Source organism: Passer montanus, unplaced genomic scaffold (genome assembly GCF_014805655.1).
Source record: "Passer montanus isolate IOZ18808 unplaced genomic scaffold, ASM1480565v1 scaffold73, whole genome shotgun sequence".
NCBI classification, from domain to species: Eukaryota; Metazoa; Chordata; class Aves; order Passeriformes; family Passeridae; genus Passer; species Passer montanus.
Window position 1 is genome coordinate 909,186 of NW_024372481.1, and position 19,109 is coordinate 928,294.

The window sequence follows — 19,109 nt, forward strand, 5'->3', positions numbered from 1 at the left end:
CTTGGGTTTGTTTTTATTAATGTCTCAAGCAAAGAGTAGGATTGATCTGACCCACAATTCTGGGAAAAGGAAAAAAAAACCACAAAAAAAGTCTTATATCTTCCTGTGAGAAAAAAACAAGTGAGCTGGAGGTGCTTCTGGCAGTGCAGCACCACCTGTAAATTAATCTACAGAGCACCCAGAAAAGCTGAAGCAGTGCAAGTCAAATGTGTCCCCTCTTTTCACACCTCGCCCAGGAGCTGTGCCTCTGCAAATTACCTGCTCTGGCTTTCCAGACAGACAATTTCCATGGTTTTTTTTTTTAATATATTTTTCTTTAACAGGAGTGCTCAGTGCTGTGTGTGTCACTTGGCACCACGAGCCCGGTGTCCCTCTGCCATGAGCAGGTGGGAAGCAAGGATTTATCATAATTATCCATCAATTATTGCATCCCTGCATAATCTGGATCTTCCTTAATTTTTATTTTCTTCCCACGTGCTTTTCCTTTAAGGCAAGAGCAACCTTTGAGGCCAAGCTGGGCTGATGTTCCCAACATCTGTCAGGGGCTGTGTGGGCAGGGCTGCTCCCCTGCCACTGTGCAGTGACCCAAAAGCAGCCTTGGAAATAATTCATCCTTCTTAATTCATCCTTCCCTCAGCACTTCCAGCTCTGGGGAATCCAATCCCTGTTCCCATCGAGGGGATCTTCTCTGGAAGTGCTGAAGAAGCCCTTCTCTGGAAGGGCTCTTGCACTGAAAACCCATTTTGCTTTTGATCTGAGAGCAGGAGGAGTTTGGTGAGCTGTACTTTTATTAATGGCACCTATTGCCATTTCATTTATTCCTTCTGCCTGCAGATTTTTCCCATCCTGGGGCATCGTGGCAGCAAAGTGATTTTCTCCAGAGGCACAACCTTGGTGCTTCCCACATCCCCTGCCTGCTCCTACCTCGGCAAAAAACAAAACCCAATTCATGCTCCCAATTCCTCAAACAGCCCCGAGCAAAAACAAACACCCCAAAGAAACCAAACACACGAAAACCCTGCAGAAAGCAGCTGTTCCCCTCCTTCAGAGAGGAGCCAACGTGCTCTTTCCTTCAGAGATGCACAACCAGGCGAGCTCTGGAGCGCTGAAATTACATCTTGTCTGTCACGCTCAGAGGCACCCCTGGCACTGCTGCTGCTCAGCTCAACAGCCAGAGCCAGCGTGGCAGCCCTGGGACTCCGTGTTCTCATCCTGCCTAATTATTAATATGTTAATTGGACAACGAGATGTTGTTCTTTGCGGAAAATTTCCTGCGTCGCGCTTGGATTATTCTTTTTTTTTCTTTTTTTTTTTTTTTTCCCATTGCTTCCCTGCTGGCAGATTTTTTTGTTTTCTCAGCCTGGGCAGAGCAGAGCCTGAAGGATCTTTTTGCTACATCCCTGGAAGTGTCCAAGGCCAGGTTGGTTTGGAGCAAGCTGGGATAGTCAAGGTGTCCCTGCCCTGTCCCTGGATGAGCTCTAAGGTCCCTCCAACCCAACCTAATTCAGGATTCTCTGATTCCCTGAGCATTCCAAGGTGCCCAGAGAGTCCCAAGTCAGGAGAGCATCAGGAATAATTCATCAGCATGAATTATTCCCATTATCATGCTGATAATTTGGGAATATCCCACAGCCAAGCCCTCCTGAAGGTGGATGGGCATTGCCATGGTTGTGTCATTTCCTGGGGATCCAAAGGGGAAAACGCCCTGACTGTGCCTTTTTAAGTTTAAAATGTCACCAGGAGCTGCTGGGGGTCTGCCAAAGGTGGTCTCACACATGCCAGGTGTGCTGATGAGTAAGATCTCTTCAGGACTGAGGCACAAATTCCCACCCAAAGCTCTCCTGAGGGCTCCCAGATGGAAAACTGGGCTGGGGAAGTGCCTCCCTTCAGCCCCCATTGCCCCCAGAGCTGAAGGTTGGACCCACCTGCTCCTCACTGCCACCAGCACGATGCTGAATTTCAGGAGGGAGCAGCAGCCACTAAAAAAAAAACAAAACAAAATTGTCCCTTTTTAGGGTTTTCCCTTCAAGCAGGTTGATCCGAGACCCTGTTGAAACAGAAATCAAAAACCTGCCAGACTCAGAACATTAATTAAGACACACAACAGGGAGAGAGGGGGAGGAGAAGGAGGGGGGCATCCATTCAGGAATTATCTGCTCCACAAGGCAGCGTTCGTGGCTTCCACGCACATCCATCATTTTTGGGGGGTGGGGGAAAGCAAGAAATTAAATCCAACCCCAGAGGAAGTTTGTCCACCACCATGGATTTAATTTCCCAACTTGCATCAGGCAAAGATTAACCTTGCTGAAGGGCACCAGTGGAGCGGGGAGGAAAGCACAAATTAATCCCTGCTATGAGTTTCTTCAGGAGGAAACACCGAGCAGGATTAAATATTTATTGTATATAAATACCTTCTTTCCCACCTCCCCCATTTCCTCTCCTGATCTGCATTTCAGGCTCCTTCCAGTTTGCCCAGCAAGAGTGCAAGGGTTTGTTTTTCCTCCTGGATGAGGAGGAAGGCTTGAGGAATAATTCATTTGCCACCTTGATTTTTCCCTCTCCTCCCCTCCCATGATTGATACCGTGGCACTTAACGGGGAGAAAATCAAGTTGTGCTGATCTATGACCAGGCACTATTTATTCTCATAGAACCTCATCTGCAATTTTCTTCAGCATCCTCAGAATTAAAATCCCTTTGCAATCTCTCCAGCTGGCTGAAAATGTGCCATTTCCCTGCCTCCCCTCCTCAGACGTCTTTTCCCTCTGATCAGGGCACGCCGTTATCGATGATGTGATTCTGCTTTACATTCAGATGCTTCTGGAGTTTTTTGGACCATAAATAATGTTCCTGTGCAGCTCAGGCAGAATCATTCTGAGGGTTTGGTTGGGTGTTTTTTTTTTTTCCTTTTCTTATTCCTTTTCTTTCCCTCTTTCCCTTTCTATCTTTCTTTCTCCAGCTCTTGCAAGGGGTGATAAATTCAGCATTTCTTCCCCCGTAGCAACCACCAACGTGCAATATGGAGCCCATTCCTTCACACCTGGGATTTAGGATGGGGGGTGACCCCACAAACAGGAAAAAACCCCTTTTCTGTGGATCCTGAGCTTCCCGGGAGGAACAAACCAGCCTGGAACAGAGCAAAACCCCTTTTCTGTGGATCCTGAGCTTCCCGGGAGGAACAAACCTGGAACAGAGGATGGCTCAGCACTTTAATCCTAGAAAGCAGCAGAGGGTCATGGTGGGGACAGCCTGGTCCATGCTGGGGGCATTGCTGGAGCAGATGAAGATGAAAACTGGGTTTGTTTTAGAGATGACCTGTTTTCCATGGATATTTCTCCTTGATGGGATGATGGGCTGGCATGGATGTGCCCTCTGGATCCTGCAGCACAAAAGATGTGACAGCAAGGCTGGCTTGCTGCAAAACATTCATATTTGGGGGGTTTTGTCTGATTAGAAATAGAAAAACATCTGAAAGCAGCTGGAGATGATAATCCCACCAGTTCTTTCACCTCTTGATTCCCCTCTCTATGAGCTGGAGAGTGTCTCCCTGCTCCCCAGGGCTGCAGGAGCAGGAGCAGGAACATCTCCAGGTCACCAGTTCCACCCGCTGACCTCGGCCTGCTGCGATAAACTGAGCTCAGGGCGAGGAAATGCCCTTGAGACGTGCCAGGAGTGGGTCAGCCTGGAAATCAGGAAAGGTTTCTTCACTGAAAGGGTTGGTCAGAGCTGGAAAAGCTGCCCAGGGAAGGGGTGGAAGGGTCTAAAAGACACAGGTGTGGCACTTGGGGACAGGGGTAAGCGGTGGCCTCGGCAGTGCTGGGTTAAAGGCTGGATGCGAGGATTTTCCAGGGTTTTGCTGTGATTCCATGACCCAAACCCATCCTGGGGGCTGCACTGAGGGCACACTGAAGGTGCCAGGGGCTGGGGCTGGTTTGTGGCTGATTTGGAACTCTGGGACAGATCCCAGGTGGCTCCAGCTGAGTGAGGGGGGTCAGGACCCCCAAAATCAGCCCCAGCATCGCTCCAGAGCTGCTGGAGTGAGGTCATAGAGGGGACTCAGTTCTCCTCCTCTCCCTGCTCCAGAGCTTTCTCCCTGCTGCCCAGGGATGGGGAGAACCCCCAGGCTCCATCAGGATGGGTTTTCCAATCATTTTGGGGTCCCTGCCTTTAATTTCCAGCACCAACAGCCCTTTGAGGCTCAAAGGGAACCCACCCGAAAATGTCTGTGCCACGGAGCCGTTCCCCACTTGAAAAGGCTTTGCTGGGGCCCATCCAGCACCCTCCACACGCCTGAATTCCTGTTTATTTTTTAAAAGCCCGAGATTTTGCCTTGTTTTGTCTCTCGTTTTGCAGAGTTAATCGGATTGGCAGGCACAGAAAGGAGCTGTCAGGGGAAGCAGCTGCCGAGCAGCACAAAGCTGGGTGTGTAATCCAAGCTTTACCCACAGCCTTATTAAGATCGAGATGTCTCATTACAGGGTGGATTTCCAGCTGGATTTCACAGCTTTTGTGATTTCTCCCTTTCACCCCCTCCTCTTCCCAACATTATTTTTTTTTTCCCCACTCATATAATTCCCTGCTTTTCGCTGGGGGGAAAGAATTTGGTTGAACACGTGTTGCACTGAGCAACATCCTCAATTTAAATGGAAATTCTATCAATAACAAATGTTCTCTCTCTTTCCTCACTGGGGGAAGGGCTTGGAAATATCATTCAGATAGAAAAAAAAAACTCACCAGAGCTCAGAGCCAGCACAAGAACAACCCCAGTCCTCTGGCAGGGCCAATTGCAGATAATAAAGTGCCCATTTGTTGCAGCTGAGATGGTGGAAATGAGCTGGAGGAAAGAGGAGTTCGGGAATCCAGGCTGAAAAATCCAATGAAGGGCGAGGGGAAGTGGGAATCTCCTTATGGGGTGACTGTGATCATTTATTGCAGCAGCTTTGGGTGGAAACAGGGGCAGGGAAAGGGAGCCAGGAGCTCCAGGAGCCTGAACAGCTCCTGGAAGGAATTTTGAGTGATGCAATCAAGGGCATGAGGAGTTTTGGGTGGATAAAGGGACCAAAGGCATGCCTGGGTCTCAGCCTGTCACCCTCTCCATGCCCTGCTCTCTTTTCCTATCATTAATTTATTATTTCAAGCCTGGCTTGTTGGCGCAGGGATTTTTCTGTGTCAGATAATGCTGGGAATGCCCTGTAACACATCCCTACATAACTAACACGGAAATTTAGTTGAAAACACATTTGTCCCTCTTCTCCAGGGAGAAAACCTGTTAAAAAAATATTGAATTTTTCCATCATCACTCAAAATTCCAGAAATCTTCAGAAATTACTCTTTTCTGGTCGAGAAACTTTTCCAAACGAGAAACTTTCCCAGGTGTCCATCTTGTTAAAAAGCCATTTCCTCCTGAAAGAGATGCTTTGAGGGAAATTTTTCAGCTGGCTGTAGAAATAAATCATTGAGCATTGCTGCCTTTGACTGGTGAGATTTGCAGGGGCTGGCAGTGATTTATGGGGGATTGGAGGAAGATGCTTTTGGACTGCGATCCATGAAGTCCTGGGCTCCTTCCCAGCTGGAGTTGCAACCTCTGTGCAGGGGGTGAGGCTCAGATCCATGGATTCCCTTCCAGGATGCAGAGTTTCATTAGGATCAGGCTCTTTTGGGGGTGTTGGGGTGCAGGGAGAGGCAGCCAAGAACCCCAATCCCACATTTCCAGCTCTGATGGGGCCCTCACTGCTCCCCTCTGTTTTCCAGAGCCAGAATTCCAGGAGCAGAGGTAAATCCCATGCCTGGAGTGTGTTAATCAATCAGGATTGCTCAGGCTGGGAGGGATAAAAATGTTTTCCTCTTTATTTTTGGTTTATTTGTTAATTTAAGCTCTGCTGTCCCTGTGCTCCCATCCCAAGGCACATCCCACGTGCTCCTGCAGCAGGGCAGGTTTCTCCTCTGAGGTGACGATGCTCAGAGGCTGCAGCTCCTCCAAAAATGGGAGAAAAATTAAAAATTCCCAGTCCCTGCCCAGCTTTGGGGTGTAGCTGCCTTTCTAAATGCGTCGTGCTTCATTTGTCACGGTGATGGATCCGCTGCCCATATGTTTAAATACCACGGAAATGCAGCCTTGCAAATATCTGCTCACCCAGGAGGAATCATCCTGCCTGACAGGCAATCAAGGCAAGATCAGTATTTTTTCCTCGTCGTCACCAGCTCTGAGAGGTTTGGAGAAGTTTCCACGTCCTTCTCCCTGTGTGGGGCCTCCCCGTTTGCTGCTGGGGTCAGAGCAGTTTTCTTTTTGCAAAACCCATCACCTTCCTCCAAAAGAAGCCGAGCAGGGCCTTTCCCTGCTCTGTGCCATAAATCACAGCAGGAAAAAATGAAATGTGGGAGCTTTCCAAGCCCCAGCAGGGCAGGGATGGTGCTGGATTCATCAATCCCAAGGCGTGGCTGGAGCTTAAGCTTTGCCCTTTATGAGCAGTGCTGCGTTTTAGGAGAGATTTCTGAGCCTGTGGCAGTGAGAGCAGAGAGGAGAAATGAAACATAATCACCCTCAGTGCCTGCCTGGCCCGAGTTTCTGCAGGAAAAGCTGGAAGAGCCACCTGTGTGAAATAAAAGCCTTCAAGGAGCAAAGGAATCAATTTTATCCAGAGTGATTTTTCTTGCAGGCTGAGGGATAGATCTTCTGTGCCCCAGTGCACATCCTTTGTTAATAACTGGAGTTTTCAGCGTGAAATACTGGGGAGAAAACTGCATTTTCAGCCCTGGAGTTTGGAGAGAGGGAAGAGCAGCACTTCCCGAGGAGCACGAGAGTTGTGAAAGCTCTTCAACACCTTTAGTTCCTGTGGAGCATCTGCTGATATTTTATTTTTGGCACCTACCAAGCATCCATTATCCCTGCTGAGATTTTACCCCGGCGTGTTTGTGTATGGGGAAAAAAAAAATCCACCAAATAATGAAGAAATGCTGGCAGCAAAATAAATAAAAATGCAGATTCTTCAGGGCCTGGAGCTGCAAAGTGATGGATTGTTCCACAGGCAGGAACCCCGGGGATTTAGGGGAATTTCAGCCACCCAATGAGTTTTTCAGAGCATATTCCTTATTCCAAAATCAATGCCTGGATCAACTGGGAGAACCATCCCCCCTCAGGGCAGCCCTTCCCCCGATCCAAAGGGATTTTTCCAGGGTGGAGGAACAAGGAAAGGTTAATGTGTTATTAAAAACTTGATTAATATGCTAATGATGGAGAAACTTCTGCTAAAACTCATTTTCAGCCCAGCACCTCTTCCCCTGTGTGCACCTACCCCAGCTTGGGACTAAATGACTTTTTTAGGATCAGGGAATGGCTTGGGAAGAGCCTTAAAGCTCATCCAAGTGTTGTGAGACACCTTCCACCATCCCAGGGATGGCCTTGGACCCTCCCAGGGATGGGGCAGCCACAATTTTTATTCTTTCCTCAGCTTTCCTGGGAGAATTTTCTCTGCTTGGAGCATCCAGGGGTGCTCAGAAATCTTCCAAGCACGTGAAGAATTTTCCTTCCAAGGATCACACAAGGATCCCATTTGCTGGGAGCCAGGGGGGACCCAAGGGGCTCCTGCCCAGTTTTCCCCAATTTCCTGGCAGGGATGGGCAGCCAGGCAGGATCCAACCCCATGGAGTTGTTTTTCCTCCCTCCCTGGCTGCCACTCACAGCCAGGGCCATCTGTCCCCTCTCCTGAGCTCCAGCAGAACTAAGGGAATGTTCCTCTGGAGAGGGAGCAGCAGAGTGGGGCTGATATTTCAGAGTTTAACCACGGAGTTCTCACCCCCTTCTGCTCTCATTTATGCTGACTGGTTTATTCCCTGGCTTTTAGGCTGCCTAAATATATTCCAGCACTAAGGAATGGTGCTCTGGGATTTGGGAATGAGGGGGAAAGGGAAAAAGAAGCCAGAGGAGAGAGCATTGCAGTGCTCAGCTTCTCACCCAGCCTGAGGTTTGCTGGGATGGGCTGCAAATGAAATGATACCCAGGAAAGATCGGTGTTTAAAGGCTTCTCACAGGCTGGAATTTGTCACAATTCCACCTCCAGGGAAGGGTGAATTTCCAGGGATGGGGCTCCTGGCCATCAGCACAGAGGGGAAAAGAAACCTGGGGCTTTTTGCCATCCTTTCCTTCCACATCCCCCATCTCCTCCACACCATCACAGCCTTCAAAAATCCCAGAATGGTTTGGGATGGGGAACCCTAAAGCTCATCTCATCCCAACTCCCACTGTCCCAGGCTGCTCCCAGCCCTGTCCAGCCTGGCCTTGGGCACTGCCAGGGATCCAGGGGCAGCCACAGCTGCTCTGGGCCTCCCCACTCTCCCAGGGAACAATTCCTGCCTGAAGTCCAAGGTAAATCTCCCATTTTTCAGTCTGAAGCTGTTCCCCTTTGTCCCATCATTCCATGCCCAAGGTTCCTCTCCACCTTTTTTGCATCCTGCTCTCCTCCTGTTCATCCATCCACCCCGCTTTGCTTCCCATCCTTCCCTGCAAGCATTTCCCAGCCTTGCACACTGAATTGTTCTTTCTTCTCAGCATTTACCAGGGTGATGCTCCCAGATGTGGGATCCTGTGCAGAAAGGCTGTGGGAACATTGTGGGATTGATTTAAAAAGGGAATAAATCCTTTTGGGCACAGGCATCACATCCCGGGGGTTGTTTGTTGTCTCCTCAGAGAGGTGGGAGCAAAAACATTCAGAAGCTGCTGGACTGAGGGCCTCCAGTTTCAGGGAACACCTGAAAATGGCTGGTTTTGCTTTAAATAAATGAAGAGAGAAAAATTTAATCCTTTAATTTAATTTTAGCCTGGAGTTTTAAAAGGACTTTAGGCACCTGTAGCATCTTCTTTCTGCTATCATCCACCAGCTCCCCATCTCAGAACTGGGATCAGAATCTGCATCCACAGAGGATTCACCCTGGGGAGCTGAAATAGCCAAAACCAAGGTTTGGCTTTGATGGTTTTCATGAAACCCACCCCAAATCCAGAATCAGGAACCTGCAGCTCACACCCAGCCCTGTGTCCGTGGCCCTGGTGCATCCTTGCTCAGCACTGGGAGTAATGTGAGTTTAAAAAGGGAAATAAAAGTGAAATAAAAAGGAAATAAAAGGGAAATGAAAGGGAAATAAACACAAGCAGAGTGCCTGCTCTGGGTCTGAGCCCAGGGTGGGCAGTGCCAGAGTTACTGACCCCAGAGCTGGCTGCTGGAAGGATTCTGCAGGTGCCAGGTGGGTGTTCATAAATCAACCAGGGGCACACGTTTCTGTCCTGCACTCAGCAGAGCTGTGCCTCTGTAAATCACCGTGTACAGAGCCTTTATTGGGGGCTGTAAATCTCACAGCTCTCACCTCGATTTCCGTCCCTTCTTTTCTCTTTAATTATTAAAGGCCACGCTGAGAAGGAAAACGGCTCAAAGCCTGTGTGAAGGCCACAGGTTTGGGAGTGTTTCTGGAGGGTTTGGAGAGTGGGAGACAGATGGGAGAGGTGGCTCAGACCTCCTGTGTGTGAGTGAATTTTTCCTCTTTGAAGCTGAACTTTTGATTTACAAAAATAGCCTGTCTCAATTTTAAAATCGAGCAGATTCCACCACAAACATGGGGGAACTGCTGCTGTTGTTATTCATCTTCTGCCTCAAAAATATCATTTAAATTCCTTGTCAGGAATAAAAGAAATCAAGGATTGATTAGGAGGAGACCCTAAAATTTTGCTGTTGGGAAATTCACATCATGTGCTGCATAAAACAAAAGAAACTCAGGGTTTTTTTGTTCTTTCATGGGGCCTCTTCCCAAATTGGAATGAATGAGATGATGATAAGGAGATAAGAAGAGGATATTGAAAGAACGGTGGAAATTGTTTTAGAAATAGATCTCAGGGGGGAAGGCAGTTAGAGAAATTAAGCCAATTAGGCTGGATATGGGCTGTTTTTCCCTTTCCTGAAGAAGCTCTCCGAGGTGGATAATGAAGGCCAGGACAGATGTAAGGATTTGTATTCCAGGCTGTGGAGTTTTAATTAGTCCCGGGGTCTTTCTGCAGGGCCATGCTGACAGCCAACCCCTTTCCCCTTTCCCCTTTCCCTTTTTTCTTTCTTTTTGTTTCTTTTTCCTTTCTTTTCCCTTTCCCTCAGCTTCCTCCCATCCCTGCTCCTGCCAGGGCCTCTGACATTCCATTTCCTGCTCCCAGCTGTGGCAAAGGCAAAACGAGAGCCACAAACCCCAAAAGCAGAGCAGACACATCCTGCAGCAGCGAGGAGAGGAGATTCCAGCCAGGAATTCCTTCCTGGGCATCCTTGGGGTGGGCACAGGGACACAGGGACAGATGTCTTGGGTTGGGAATCTCCCTCTTGTTTGATGGGACAGAGGGACAAAGGGACAGATCTTTTGGGATCTGCTGGGTTGGGATTCTTCTCCTGTTTGCTCAGCCTGGCACAAAAGCCACTGGGACACACCAAGTGCTGCAGAAAGTGCCCCCTGCTCCCCTGCCACCCCCTGTGCTCTGCCCACAGGCAAACACGGATTTCTCCATTCCCTCCCCTGCCTTTTTAGCACTTCCCTGTTATCTACAGCTCCTTTTAAGAGAACCGCCCTGAGACTCCTTCTTAAGGAAATCTGAGGAAAGCAAAGGCACCTTTCAAGTGCTGATGATTTCCACACCTTGTCTCGCACTGCTCCAGCACATTCCCCAGGAGCTCTTTGAAATACCAACACTAATCAGGAAAAGTTCCATTTTCTGCATGTGCCACGTCCCTGGCTGTGGCTGAGCTGTGTCTGCCACTGCAGCATCTTCCCTGGCCCTGTCAGTGGGGAAAAAACCTGAGCCCCCAGGAGAGAACTGAGATTTTCTCTTCCCAGGGCACCGCTGGAGCTCTGTGGGGATGGAAGTGAGAGTGGATTTTAGTCTCAGTGCAGCAGGGGAGCTCAAAATGCCTTTGTGAAGTTGATCTTTGAAGGGCTGAGAGCAGAGTGAGATCCAGGGAAGCTCCTGGTGTCTGATAAAACACTGAGGAGAAACTCAGTCCCACACTTGCTCCCCTGGGCACAAGGAACTTCCAGCCAAGTGTGATAAAAGGGGGGGAAAACCAATTTCTAAAAGTGATTTAATTTAACAACTGAGTGCAGATGAGGGTCTGGAGCTTCCCCGCTCGGGAGTTGCTTTGATTTGGGAATGGAGCTGGTTTTCCAGAGGGAAATTACCTTGGTGCAGCTGGCCCAGCTCACTGTCACCCTCCAGCTCCGTTCCCAGGGGACAGGAGGAGCTGCAGGCAGTGCTCCTCTTCCTCCTGGACTTTCTGAGGGAGAAAGCTTTCCCATCTCGAGGAGAAATTCACTTCAGGAGTCACACATAGATTTGTGTGTGTGTGTTCAGAGTAACCCAGGCTGCTCAGCATGCCGTTCATCTCGGGGTTTATTGATGCACAACGATTATTTGCAGGTCTTTGAGATGGGAGCATCAGTCTCATCCCCTTTGTAACCACGTCTGCATCTGCTCTGGGCTGGAGTAAATCAGCTGGGCTCAGCCTGCCAAGTCTCTGCTGTTACACCAGGGTGAAACCCACGGAAATGAGAGCAGAATCGAGTCCAAAGCTGGCAGTAAATGAACTGCAGCAGCAAAAGCCAGTTTAATGGATGTGTACTGCAGCTTAATGGATATGTACAGCTCTTGTTTTATTGCTGGGCTTCAGGAGAGTAGCAAGCCTTTAATTGACTTTGATAGAAGAGGGTCTCCTTAGCGCTGCAGTCGAGGGCAAAACCAATCATTAATATAATTAAGGCATTTACTTCCAGCATGTGTTTGTTCCTTCTTACTGTAACTCCTGCCTGGCAAACTCCTGGCTGCAGGATGACCTTGAAGTCAGGCTGCTCCTCATTTTGCTGTGGGAAAGAGGGGAATATTTCACCCCTGCTGTGCACAACCAGCCCAGCATGCTGGAATTTGTGCTTTTACCCCCACGCAGTCAGCACCTTGGAGGCTCGGGGACTGTCAGGTGCTGTCCCTGCCCCTGAGCAGAGCATCCCTCACCTGCCTGGGCCCTGAGCTGAGCTGGCAGCTGCTTTTTGTCCCAAACCTGTCCCCTGCCTCTGCTTCCCTTCCCTGTGTCCTTGTTGGGAGCTGCAGGGCTGGGGGTGGGCAGGGGCTGCCAAGGAAGAAAATCCAGGGCTCCTTCTCCAGAAACCCAGGGCTCCTTCTCCTCCTGGAGAAATCCCAGGGTTCCTTCTCCTTCTCCAGAAACCCAGGGCTCCTTTTCCTTCTCCTTCTCCAGAAAACCCAGGGCCCCTTCCCCTCCAGCAGACACCCCAGGGCTCCTTCTCTTTCTCCAGAAACTCCAGGGCTCCTTCTCCTCCTGCAGAGACCCCAGGGCTTTTTCCCTTTCTCCAGAAATTCCAGGGCTCCTTCTCTTTCTCCAGAAATGCCAAAGCTCCTTCTCCTCCTGCAGAAACTCCAGGGCTCCTTCTCCTGCAGAAATCCCAGGGCTCCTTCTCCTCCTGCAGAGCCCCGGGGCTGGGGAGGTTGGATCTGCTTTGCTCAGCACCGTGGGTGAGTGGGGACAGGGAGAATCCCACCTCATCCAGCTGGGAATTCCTGCCTGGGGGGATCCATCCCGCTCTGGATCCAGCTTGGATCTGCTTTGCTCAGCACCGTGGGTGAGTGGGGACAGGGAGAATCCCACCTCATCCAGCTGGGAATTCCTGCCTGCAGATCCCGCTCTGGATCCAGGGGATGCTGTCCCAGCCTCTGCCAGGATTCGGCCTTGGAAAAGCCACCTCCCTCCTGGTGCTGGGACAGGAGGTGACACTGCAGAGCTCAGCTGACCAGGAGAGGTGGCTCCTGTCCCTCCCAGATATTTCAAGGCACTTTTCCCAGGAGCAGGTGACACCACCACGGTGGCAGCTCCCTTTCCCTGATGGCTCCTGAAACTTGGAATGGGCATCTCCCAGCAGGGAAACCCTTCTGCCGTGGCTGCTTCAAAACCCCCTGAATTCCCTTTCTTTTGGCTTTCTCTCCCACCAAAAACTGAAATAAAAAGGAGTGCATAAACTCAGGACAATTATCACTCAATTAATTCCTCTCCTGTCGCCATGGCACTCTGTTTGACCTTATTCACAGTTACTTGATCTTCAGCTCTTTAATATTTCAGCTGACCTTTTGGGCTGCAGAGCTGCTGCTGCTTCTCCCTGGCATTCCAGAGCCAACCTGTGCATCCAGTGGCCCCAGCCTCATTTATCATTCCATTTCAGGTGTCAGCAGAGCCATTATTCAAATGACTGGCCGCACATGTAATCAATCTTTAATGAAACAATAATTGCACCTTCCCCTCCGCCAGATCTCTGCCTTTCTTCCAGGTATCATGTATATTAATTATTGAAAACAAGGGTGTTTTACCAGCAATAAGTTGTGTTTCATCAATCAAGAGAATTTTAACTGGGAGATTTATGACCTTTGGTTTCACAGAGGAGCAGGAAAGCAGCAGCTCCTGTTGCTCTTGGTCTCACCTTGTGATTCCTGTAGGTTTTTTTCACCTCGCCAGAAGCAGAAGTCTGGGATGAAGGGGCTGCTGGCAATAAAGAGGTGACAAATGTACACGGGGGAGTGTCCCTGTGCAAAATGTCCCTGCTCTGGAAGAGCTAGGACAAAATAAAGGAAAAGCCCCAGAAAATCAATTTGTAAAGAATTCAAATTTGCATAATTCCCCAAATTGGAGAGGGTTAATTCAGAGACACCTTGTTACCAAACCAGGCTTTCTTCAGGTGAGGTTCCTCATTGCTTTTGCCCCATAAAAACCCAGCAGCTGCTGGGTTTGTGTTCCTTTGCAAGCTGGGAAGGCTCAGGGAGTCAGGGGCAGCTAAGCCAGGAGGTTTAGTGCTGGCAGCATTTGGAAAATGGAGGAAAAATAAAATAAAATAAAATAAAATAAAATAAAATAAAATAAAATAAAATAAAATAAAATAAAATAAAATAAAATAAAATAAAATGCTGACCGAGGTCTAGGTTTTAAAAAATTAATTAGAATAATAGGGTTGGGGTTTTTTTAATGAACATGAGCAATTCCTGTGAATTTATAGACTTCTTTGTGTAGAGAAGATCCATGAGAAAAATTGAAGTGGCTGTAACTGCTTGGTTTGGGGGTAAATTGCTCTGTGTTGGAGCAGCATTTTTAGCAGTGGAAGCAGGGAGAGCGGCAAGCGCTGCCCTTGGTCCTGGTGGAGCCCAGAAACAGCAGCAGAGCCCTGCTCCTTCTGCAGCAGCAGAGGAGTTAATGCTGAGAAAGTTGCTCTTATGAGCCTCTATTCCCTCAGTACAGCATTATTTTATTCGTGTGAGTTTTTCTCACCTTGTTTGCAACCTTCAGCAGCGATTTTAATGGAGGATTTGTTGGGGGTTTTTTTTATTTTTTCCTTCCTGAAATTACCATCCATTTATTGGAGGAGGGCACGACAGCAGCCGGGGACCCTGAGCTGTTTGCAGCTCCATCCCAGAGGAGGAGGGAGAGGAAAATGAACCCTCCTATTTATGCAGAGGCTCTAATGATGGTGGGGAAAGGTAAATATGTGAACAAAGAGCCTCTGTTTGCCTCTGCCGCGACAAGGCAGCGTCTGGGGGAGCGATTGCTCCTGTTGTTAAGTTTCCCTCCCGTGGTTATTGACTTTCTGTGCTGCACTGAGGCAGCTCTGGCTTCCCACCCAGCGTGGGATGGATAAAGGGATGGGGGAAGCAGCCCCTGGAGCAGGGAGAGCTTCTGCAAGGGCTCTGGGTGTGATTTGGGGCTTGGGGTCTTTCCCCCAGATTGTTTTCTGTGCAATTCCTGCTCTGGGTCAAGGTTTCCCTGTGTGTTCAGTCTCCAGGATGAAGCAGGAATTGAGGAACAGCCTCAGCAGGGAGGCAGAGCCAAGCATTTTTTCCCTCCTGGAACTCCCATTTCCCATCTCCTCAAACCCCCAGTTTGGAGCAAGGAGTTCCTCTCCTCTCCTCTCCTTTCTTCCCCACCCTTGGATCTGGTCAGGTTCATTAAATTTCTTATTTTTGAATAGAATGAATTAGGAAAATTTATTTTTCCTAAATTTGGAGAGGTGACACTGCTGAGGCATCCCATGGAGAGATCCCAAGCTGGGCCATCTCCATCCCAAAGTGTTTTCAGCCCTGCCCCAGCCTCAGTTGTGGGGAATTACCTCTGGAACAAAGCTCCAGGTGGGAAGGGAAAAGAAATTTCAACCATTCTGCTGGCACAGGATTAGTTAGTGCAAAGCTAAATCCCACTAATTTAAAAGCCTGGAGTGCAGGGTGATAAATGGCCCAGCTTCCTGTATTGTTTGATAATGAATTGTTTGAATCCTGTTGTATTAAGGGGTGGAAAAACCAGCAAGATAGAAGAGGAATGCTCTTTTCCTTCTGTGCACACTGAACTCCATTTGTTGGGAAAGGATTTATGGTTTTCATCATAATTTAATTCTAAAACATATCACTTAATTAAAGGGATTTATTAAAATCCTCTGGCAGTGCCTTTTTACGATTAGCCCAGGACTCAGACCCTGAATGTCAGGGAGAAAATTCATCAATTGATTTGTTGAACTGCACAGGTCTCACCCCCCCTCCCCACTCCGGCTGAGTCAGGCTGGAAGAAAGAAATCCATAGTCAAAAGCTTAAAAATCTCCAGGATGGATTGGTTTGCTGATTCCATCCGTTCCTCCCTCCCCCTCTCCCTGGGCCTGGCTTCTCCAGGCTCTGCTAATGAGCAGATTAATATTGATGCTGGGGCTGGGGGCTGTCAGTCTGGCTGTCAGTCTGGCTGCCAGAGCCCTCCAGGAGCTGGGATGAGCCCTGATGTTCCCCTCACAACCTCTGCCTCTGGCCCATGGGATCCTTTCTGCTGGGGTGGCTGAATTTCCCTGATTTCAGCTCCCAGGAAAGCCCAAGGAATGATCCCAGCTGGATTGCCAGGGTTCCTGCCCTGCCTTCAGTGGGACCTTGGGTTCTGTATCAATAAACCTGAATTATCCTGCAGCAGCTTTCTGGCATTGATTGCTCTGTGAAATGCCCCAAAATCGGGGAGTTTCTGGGGTTTTATGGGATGAAGGCTCTGCTTGCTGCTGGTGCAGCTGGAGGAAAAGACTTGAAAATGTTTCTGAATTGCCTAAAAGTCCAAGATATTTAGGGCAAAGGAGAGCACTGCAGTCTGGGTTGTGAATCCAGCCTTCCTCCAGCTTCCAGCCTGACCAGGGGAGGAGAATTGTTCAGGGTGTGATGGGGAATTGGGAACAGGAGCACACCCAGCTGCAGGAGCCAGCTCCCTGTCACTGCCCCACCGCTGTCATTTGTCTCCCAAAGAGTCATTCCCCTCCTGCTGGGATTTCTGATAAAATGTATTGAGAACCTCTCCTCTCTAAGCCCATAAATCCTCCCCTAACCCAAAAGGAGTGCTTAGGAATCTTATTTAAAAACTTATGAATGAGTTCCAAGCCTCACGCTCCTCCATCCCTTTTCCTTTACAAAACCTCATCCCCATGCTCCTCCATTCCTTTTTCTTCACAAAATCTCATCCCCACATTCTTCCCCCTCTCTCCTGTTTGTCTCTGCTCTGCCTTCCCCAGAGCAGATCCTGGTCCCAAATTCAGGGCTATCCATCACTGTCAGCAGGGAGGTGTTGGGGTTTCCACAGCAATTCCCTACACGTGTTTTGGGCACTCTCCTGCTTTTCCACAGGCTGGGATGTGGATCCATGACCTGCCCTGGCCTGCCCAGAGCTGCAGCACAGCCCTGTGTCTCAGAGCTGCCTTCAGAGCCCTCCTGCTGCTCTCATCCCTCCCAGCAATCCATTATTTAAGGAATTAAATCTGAAGTGTGTGTGTGTGTGTGACCGTCCTCCAGATTCGCAGGGGCTTTGCAGGAATAAATAGAAACTTCTACTTCAGGCTTGTGGGTACTGTGGCCTTCATCCCAACCTTCCCTGACAGCTCTTATCAATTATTTGAGCCTCCACCAGGCAGGAAAAGCTCTGTGCCCTGATGCCAGGTGCGCCTGGTGCCCAGCCTGAGGGCTCAGAGCCAAAATCCTGGGTCCCCTGTGCCAGCTCTGCTGCTGGTGACAAGCAGGAATTTGTGTGTGACCCGCAGAATTTCCTCTCCTCTGTGTGACCAGCAGAATTCCTTAGCAAGCCCCACTCCAGGACTGCTCCACCATCACCAGAGCTGTGCCTCATTGCTGCTGGCAGGATGAGGGAAGAGGGGAGGGGAGCTCTCCCCGTGGGCACAGGGAACAGAAGATGCTTTTCCCTCTCCCTGCTTAACCTCCTGCTGCTTTTGGCTCTGCCCGTTGTGCTCGGGGAACGCAGCTGGGGAGGAGAGAACAGGGGGAGGAGATGGGGGAGGCTGCTGGCTCCTTGGGCACTAATAACTTATTTATTTCATGATTTAAAAGGTGTGTTGGCTCCGTGGTGGGTCTGAAAGCATGTGGAGCTGGAGAGGAGAAAAAACTGCATTTTCTGGTTGGGTTTCAGAAACACAGTTAAAATGGTGAAAGGGGGATGTTCAGAACAACATTGTTCAGAACAAAAACAAGGCTGGAAATACAAACTTCTGGTTCTGCAGCGTTGCTGCAAAGACAGCTCAAATTGAGAGGGGAATTGAGCCAAATTTATGATTTTTGGGAGGCTCTGCTCAACCCAGCTGAGCTGGAGCTGCAGCTCCCCTTCCCCAGGCTGGCACCTCAGCTGAAGGCCTCAAGAGAACCCATGGAAAAAAAAACCATTTCTGTTATTTATGATGAGCTGGAGGGATTTGATAGCCAAGCTGTGAGACTCAACTTCCCCTCTATCTCTGCAGATTGTCCTCCAGGGCAGGGCTGGGGGAAGCACAGAGCTTTTATGGCTCCTGGCTGAATGTACCTGTTCAGGAGATGAATAAAGGCCACTTTTCTCCACACTGCTGTCAGCCAGGCTCCTTTTACCTGCAACTTTTTGCCCATTTTGTTCTGACACTTAATAAGAGCTTTAGCAGGCAGAAACCTTGTAGTGCATTTGCTGAAATAAGCTCCTGCTCAGTAAAGCCTGGTGTAAAGGAAGCACTTAAACCAAGACAGATGTTTACATGAATTTTGGAGCAAAATGCTCCGAGATCCCCAGCCAAGCTGTGTCTCACAATAAAGCACTGAAATTCCCTGCTTTGGAGAGGTGCTTACATCTCAGTTTATGGAATTCAGTTGCCCTGCAGTTGTGCCATAAAATGTTCCCCCCGTTGTTAATGTGCTCCACAATTCACCCACCTGAAAGGCTCATTCTGGGGGGGGGGGGTGAAACAGCGAATTTTGTTCTCATTTCTTGTTTTGTGCTTTGCTTTTTGGGGTCCTTGGAGCATCCTTTGACCTCCCATTGGTCACAGCCAGGTCCTGCAGCACCTGCTGGGTGGGACAGGGGGTGAGCAGCTGAGGGGCTCTGTGCACTCCCTGCACTGTCATTTGCTCCCAGCAGGGATGGATGGAGGGAAATGCTGGGAAAAAAGGGCAGCAGGAGCATTTTCCTTCCCTCAGTGCAAACTGGCAGCTCCTTTACCTGTGGTTTAACCTGGGAAAGGCGTGAGCTGAACCTCAGTGTGTCACAGGGGGAAGGAGCTGCTGTGTGGAGCTCCTGGAGTGGGTCCAGCAGAGCCTGAAGATGATTTAGGGCCTGAAGCATCTCTGACAAGGAAAGGCTGAGGGATTTGGGGCTGTTCAGCCTCGAGAGGGGCCCCCATCCCTGTCTGTCCCTGCCTGCAGAGCTCACTGGGTTTAATTGAGCTCAAACTCTCATTGATTCCCTTTTTTCCTTTTTTTTTTTTTTTTTTTGGTAGCTCATTACCCAGCAAGTCATTTTAATTAACACCAGCTAATATGGGTTGAGATGTATTTTGCAAATGTCAGCACTCTTTTTTTTTTTTTTCCCCCCCCTTTCCCTGCAGGCTGAATGCAGAAAGTTCCACAGCGAAATGATTCCAGTTGATTTAGCAGTGGTAAAGCAAGTCGTTAGCAAAGTGCTTTATGAAGCCATAAACGTCCTTCCCGAGTCCTTTATGGGCTTCTTGGGGAAAATCTGTTTGCCACTGAGGGTTTTCCATGGCACTGCTGCTCATCAGGTGAGGAAA